Raw genomic sequence first — 7,176 nt, 5'->3', positions numbered from 1 at the left:
TAGATATAAGCCAATGTGATTTTTGTTCATTTTCTTTTTTCCATCTTTATCCCTCCAGCGAATCATTTATTCATCACATGGGGCTTTGCCAGGAGCAGGTGTTATTAAGTAGAAATCCCTTATGTGTGAATAAGTTCTTGACTGACCGAGCTGTTATATGAAAGCAGGGAGTGCACATACTGCCCTTAGACTCATAAAAGGAAGAAAAGGGCAAATTATCCAGAATTAAAAGGATTACAGGTGCCCAGGTCTGGAGACCTACAGGGCACGTTCAGTCTCCCCGGGATGCAGTGATACATTCAGCAAACCAGCAATAGGTTTGGGAGCACAATGTGCTCCCCACCAGCATCAGTCCTTCACAGAGCACCCTGGGTCATGCTCCGCAGGTCAGTCTGGGACACGTTACTCAAGGAAAAGCTTGTGAAAAAGCCAGAGTCTGCATCTGCAGGAAGCGCTCCAGGAATACCAAACTGGGTTTGTAGAGATGCTAAGCAGGATTTGCTTTCAGCTTCTTACAGACTCACAGCAACTCTAATGCAGTCCTTGTGCCTCCTTGCCTTCTCCTTACTGCAACAGCACTAAGGACCATTGCAGTGCTATTCCCATGAGAAGTAAGGTAGTTATTGCTTGGAGTATGGGTTCCAAACCTACTTTTCACAAGAGTAATTCAGCATGAGAGAACATGGGCTGAAGCACTTTGATTTCAGGGTGGGTGAGGTTGGTTTTTCTTTGAGCCTTGACAGCTTTCCACATAAAAAAGATGCTTCTCATCTGTGCTTGGCCACAGCCTGGCTCTCTAAAGGACCAGGATTCAGCTGCCCTTGTGGAAGTCAGCAATGACCCCTCTAGTTTCTGTCACACTGGAAATGAAATGTTTAGGGAGAGCTGCAAACAGTGGAAACATGCCTTCTGCTGGCTCTACAAAAATCAATGCCCATCAACACTATTGATTACATGAGAAGATGACCTAAAAAAGTTTGGTAACTGCCCACTTTTCCTATGCCTCCAGCCACTACAGGGTCCCTCACTGCTGCTGTGGCTGCAGCCAGCAGAGGCAAGTGAAAACACCACTTAATTTGTGACAGCACAGCACTCCTCAACTAAATAAATAGCATAAATAGAACAGCTTGGGTTGGAAGGGGCCTCAATGATCATCCAGTTCCAACCTCTGCCATGGGCTGCTTGTCCTTCCAGCAGCTCAGGCTGCTGAGGGCCCATCCAACCTGGCTTTGAGCACCTCCAAGGATGGGTCACACAGCTCTTAGGGCAGCTCAGCCAGGGCCTCACTGCCTTCTCATGAAAATCTTATTCCTGACACCTAATCAAAATGAAACCCGGGGTCTTTTGCTGGAGGACATTCTCTCCCAGTTGTGCTCATTATGGTAGGAGCAAAAAAAAAAAAAAGTTGTTTTTGACATGTCATATTTTTCCTGAACTTTCAATTTTCCTCTGTTGTTTTTTTCTCTCATTTCACTCATCTTCTATCGTTACATCTTCCTCTCCTTTATTTAGAGTTCCGTCGTCTTTTAAGTCATGTCTTCTATACCCCTTTACTTACTGCTTTTATGTAATCTCATTATTTATTGCTTAGATCAGCAGTCCATCTTTTTTATCCATTCCTTAAACCCATACTTTTCTAAATGTCTTTGCATAGAAAAATCATATTCATTCTTCTGCTGTAAAACATCTATTAAATGTGTTTATGTGTGTACACTGCCTTTCTAAACAGAACAATAGATAACATACACTTGCAACAGTAAATGCAATTATATCTAGACTACCTTACATGTAAATGTAAAATCTTTCTGAAAACCATATGTTTCTAAGTGCAAATAAATGATATCTTAACAGTTCAATTACCTTTTATTTCCTCCATCATGCTCATGTTTCCCTCTATTAATTTTGTAATACAGCTCAGCTCAGCGACTCAAAGCTCACTGAATACAGAATCCTAAAATGGAAAAGACCTCTAAGATCATCAAACTGTTCACCTTCCACCAATATTGCTCACTAAACCATGTCCCTGAGTACTACATCCACTCTTTCCTTTAACACATCCAGGGATAGTGACTCCACCACCTCCCTGGGCGGCCTGTGCCAATGCCTTGTCACTCCCTGAGAAGATACTCTTCCTAATATCCAGGCTGAAAATCAAACCTACATCCTTTATAGGATATTTACTCTCTCTTCGGTCTGTTTCAGGACCAGGGATCCAGCTGTAGAACCAGCTTCATGTTTTCCATGCTGTGTTTTGCCATGAAGAAATGCTATCATCTCACTTGGTACCACTGTGGTAGAAAATGTGTCCCTAAGTAAGTCTCAGCCCATTCTTCACACTGATGTGATGAGAGCAAAGAACCTCCTATTTTTCCTGCAGCTATATCTCTCTCAAACATGGGCTCAAGTATTTCCTAAAATGCTAGAACTATGGCATTATAGGTCAGGCAGTAGGTCAAGAGTACTCTTAGTTCATTGTTAGAGAATCACGGGCCTCATTATCATCTGTGCATTGATGCACTCAAAGCCTCTTATAGCAAAGAACCCAAGTGCCCATGCTCAGCATTGAGCTTCTGACAAAACCTCCCCTGCAGCAATTTCCTTCCACTGCTTTTGGCTGCACACCCTTCCTGCAGCCCATTTTCAGTACATGGGCATGCAAAAAACAAGACCTATATTGAAAGCCTTCAGCTTGCATAGGCATAAGCTGCCACCAGGCCCTGATAGGCCCTTTAGTCCTCTTTAAAGAAGAGCCTCTCCTTTGGGACATCCCCTGGACACACGTATCCAGGCAAGCCAATCTGCTCAGCAGTACATCAGGCAAACCCCGCTGTCTCATGCACCTGGCCAGGAACAAGGCTCAAAGGAGAAGGGCTTCTCTTCATTTTTCCTTGCTTTTAATTGATTTTGTCCCATTTTTCTAATTAGAATTTCTGGGAATTCTAACCCTTTTCCCAGTAATGCCTGCAGCCATTCCTATGCAAGTGTCACTAGCAAATTCAAATGATCTCCATAGAACACTGAAGAAGGGGGTTAAAATTATGAGGGAATCTAATTTCACTGCCTTTTAAGCTTGTGGAATCTTGTTCATGCCAACAGTCCATCCACTCTATAATAATATAAGAGAGGCCATTTTGCCTTCCAAACAAGGGAGTGCCAAAATCCTTTCTAATAACAATATTCCACCTCATGGTAACATGGTTTAGTGGGAGCTATTGGTAGTAGGTGGATGGTTGGACTGGATGATCTTTTAGGTCTTTTCTAACCTTGGTGATTCTATGATTCTATAAGGAAGGCCATATTGTTTTCCATACTAGGGAGTGCCAAAATCCTTCCTAAGTAATAATAACATTATTATTACTATTATTATTATAATAGTTTCTTTCCCATCCACTGAACCAATTAAATGGAAGGACAGGAAACTATTCTGGTTTCACACAAATTGTTATTGACAGAACTGTGCTTGCTCTCTCCCATCTCCCTTTTCTCCTCAGATAGACAAATTTATCATTTAATTACTTGTTCTGCTGCCTTTCAGGATTTGAAATGAGGCTGTTTCAGCCTATTTTCCCCAGATCCTCTTTGCTTTCTCTTTTTAAAGACTAGCAGTATGTTTGCCTTTCTCCAGTCCCCATTCACCCTGCAAAGCTTCTCAGAGCTAATAAGATTTTGAAGTTCCTTCAGCAATTAACAAGTGACAAATTATTAGAGATTAATTTGTCTAACCTATTTTATGGACAGATTAATGTGGTAATCTCATTAGCCTTCATTTTGCTCTAGTTTGGGCTCTGGTCTTATCTTTGTTTACTTGATGCTGTGATATGGATTTACTTGCAGCTCATTCTTCTAATGAAAGCTGAAGCAAACGAGGTCTTAAACAACTTCAAATTCCATCATGACTTTTGACATTTGTTGCATCTACTTGAAGCTAGTGACACTCTATAGCTCTCACCCCTGCTTTTGACCCATCCTTTCTAATTTTGAATTTGCCTTTTTTTTTGATTGAGGCTCTTAGGGAAATGATGACTAAATCAGAGAGAGAGCAGCATCAGATATTTATTATCACAGTGCCATTTGACATTCAGTCTCTCATCATAATGTCATTTGCCAACACCTCCATCCAGGACGGGGTCTAAAGGTTAACTCTGCAGTTGCTTTACAAGTCTTTAAAGTATGAAGAGATTTATACATGGAGAGAGAGATTAAAAAAAAACTACCTTCAGTGCTTAAATGCTTTCAATATCCCAATGAAATGAACTCCTAATATTAAAGTAATCATTTCACACATTTTAAGGTTTCACATCAAAATGTTGCATCACCAGTGCTAATGTAGCAGTGAGATGTACAGAGTCTTTCATTAGAATCATTTTTAAAGGTTAGAAATGCTACCAGGACTTCAATAGATTAAAATTAAGAAAACATCAGGGAGAAGATAAGATACGTAGCTGAAGCTGCATTCCAGCAGAGAACAGATATATCCCATATATCTCATATTTAGTGTGAGAGCCACAGCCTGGGCTCCTCTGAAAGCTGCCCAGAAAAATAAAGAAAAAATATTTGTGCTTGTAGGTTTGGAAGGACAATTTGGATCTTCCAGCAGCAGATAGATAGATCTACAGCATAAAACTTCTGGAACCTTCATTCCTTCTGAAGTTCTCTCAGTAATGCAGTTAATTCCAAAGCAGAAAAATCTAAGGCTTAAGAAATTGTAATTCCTCCAAATGACCCATTCCACCAGCCCGACATTTGCAACTATTTTTATGACTTACGGCGTTTGCAGTCCTTTTGTTGTATTTATTTTCAACACCAAGGTAATCTCCTGCAATGCAATTTAGTTTTTCCTTCCAAAGACATTTTAGGGGCAACAGAATCATTGCTCATTTACTGCAAAAGACCTAAATAACAAGGGTGTCTATGTAAGGTATAGTACTGAGGGCTTAAAAAACTGGTGCGGCAACTGTTGACTAATCTCAGAGTCTGTTGCTTCCCATCCTGGACTGCTCCGCTCCTCCACAAAGAAAACATTGAGCTGTTTGTCAAGACAGCCATCTTAAAGTCAGGGAAAACAGTCTCAAGCAGGCATGTAGTATTTATCTGCTCTACATGACAAATGAAGAACATAAGTGGGGAAAGAGTTTTCAAGGGCATCTCTTCATATTGAGACTTGTAGGCAAGATAAGTGAGATCAATCTTTCTAACCTACACAGAGTTGTCTCACCCATGGGTGGCACAAATGATTTCCTGAGGTGCCTGTGTTGGTTCACTGTCAGCAAAGTGAGACTAGTGATTAATTTTCAGATGGCTGCCATTAAATAAGCTGAAATGAGCTCGTAAGTGGCTTCTGTTTCCTTTATCACTGCCAGCACATTGCCAGATTTGTTCAACATGCCTCAATTAATTTGTCCTTGTAACAATCCCAAGCTGCTGCACCTATTTCATTTACCAGGGAGCATCCTTTCCATGTCCCACACTGGGAAGAAAGTTGACAAGATAATGCCTTGTCAACTGGTGAACCTTCTCATACTGTTTATACTTGCATGGCCAACATTACTGCAGAGCAATGAGCATATTTACCTCAAAAAAGGCACTGCTGTGGAACCTACTTACTAATGACATGCTAAAGAAAAGGGTGTATGTAAGATCCCGTTCAAGTTATGAAAAACTCTAAATGCATGACCTGTATCTTTTCCAGTTTTTATGAACTGAACATTACATGTCACAAGGGAAAAATCAGGTTGCGTTGATCAGAGAACAGTCATCACCACTCATATTAATAGTAACTACTATACAAAAGCAGCGGTTCCCAGCTTTTATACAGCGTTACATTTTGTTGGTGCATTTGAAGAGAAATTATTCATGAAACAATGGAGGAAAAAAAAAGAAAAAAAAGGTGTAGGAGGTTGAATCACTTTGGAAGAATAGGAAAAAATGAAAGAGGGGGCTAAATTTCTTGAGTGTGCTGTGTCATCACCAATGAGAATTACTTTAATATGCTTTCTTAGTGGAATACTATTAACTCCTGCTTAGTTGGACTCAGTGTATGGTGGAAGAGGGAATGTTTCAAACTGAATGACAACAATTTTTGGAGAAAGACAAGGACTCCCACTATTCTTTCATGGAAAGGAACTCACTGATCTCCTTACAACTAATTCTGAGTGGCATGCAGTTATTGTGCACACATATATAGTTGCAGAGCTGGAACCAAATTCCACTCACTGGTAACCCTGCAGAGCACAATTGTGTAAGACTAAAAGAAAGTAAACACAAAAGGGAGAGAGACCACATTTCTGGATAAAAACGTCTAGAGAAGATTTAGTTTATCTGTTAAAATTATAGTTAATGATAGATATGTTTCTTTTTTCACTAGAAGTCTTATATTATCCAGATCCCTCTCACTTTAAAACAAGAAATAATGCTTTAGGAAAATCTCTACTTAAGGGACTCAGCCTTTCCTATATAAGCAAATTTGCTCTATCAGCATTAATGTTTCCTGAAGTTCAGAGATTCAGAATTTCTATACTTAAAAGAGGGAAGGTTGCTATGCTTATTATAGCACTGTTACACTCACAAGTGATGTAGACTAATAGCAGAATACCCCCCAAAAAACTGCAAGGGTCACACAGTTTCACCTTTTCAGAGATACGTTCCAAAGGTTCTCCCTAGCACTTTGGGCTGCAGTCATCTGTCCTGTAGAAGACTTTCCTGGCTACCTATCAGTAGAAGAGAGATGACCAACACTCTGTTCTGCCTGTGTGAAACTAATGGCATAAATCAATTATTTTCATTTCAACAGCTGCAGCCCAGAAAATTCTCAGTCACATTTCTCCATTTCTCTCCAGGTTTTGCGGTAATAAGATCAAAGCTTTGACATTATCAACATCTGTAGTCCTTTTAATTTCAAAACCAAGTTAAAAATAATGAGTTTCTTCATGTTCTTTCAGTCATTTTCTGTTCTCTTTGAAAACACTTCTGTGCTTTATAGTGTATCTGTTCCCTCTCTTTCCAAATGAAAGGTTATACGTAAAGACAGATTCTGAAGAGAGACTCAAGAACAATAAAAAATATCAACAGAACTAATTTCATTTACCTCATCCCCCTAGAAGACCACAGCATTACCATGTGAATTGATTCCTTCATATATAATGAACCTACAAAAACCTGGTATCACTCAGATCTGTG

Source organism: Coturnix japonica, chromosome 1 (assembly GCF_001577835.2).
Source record: "Coturnix japonica isolate 7356 chromosome 1, Coturnix japonica 2.1, whole genome shotgun sequence".
NCBI classification, from domain to species: Eukaryota; Metazoa; Chordata; class Aves; order Galliformes; family Phasianidae; genus Coturnix; species Coturnix japonica.
This window is presented reverse-complemented; position numbering follows the sequence as displayed.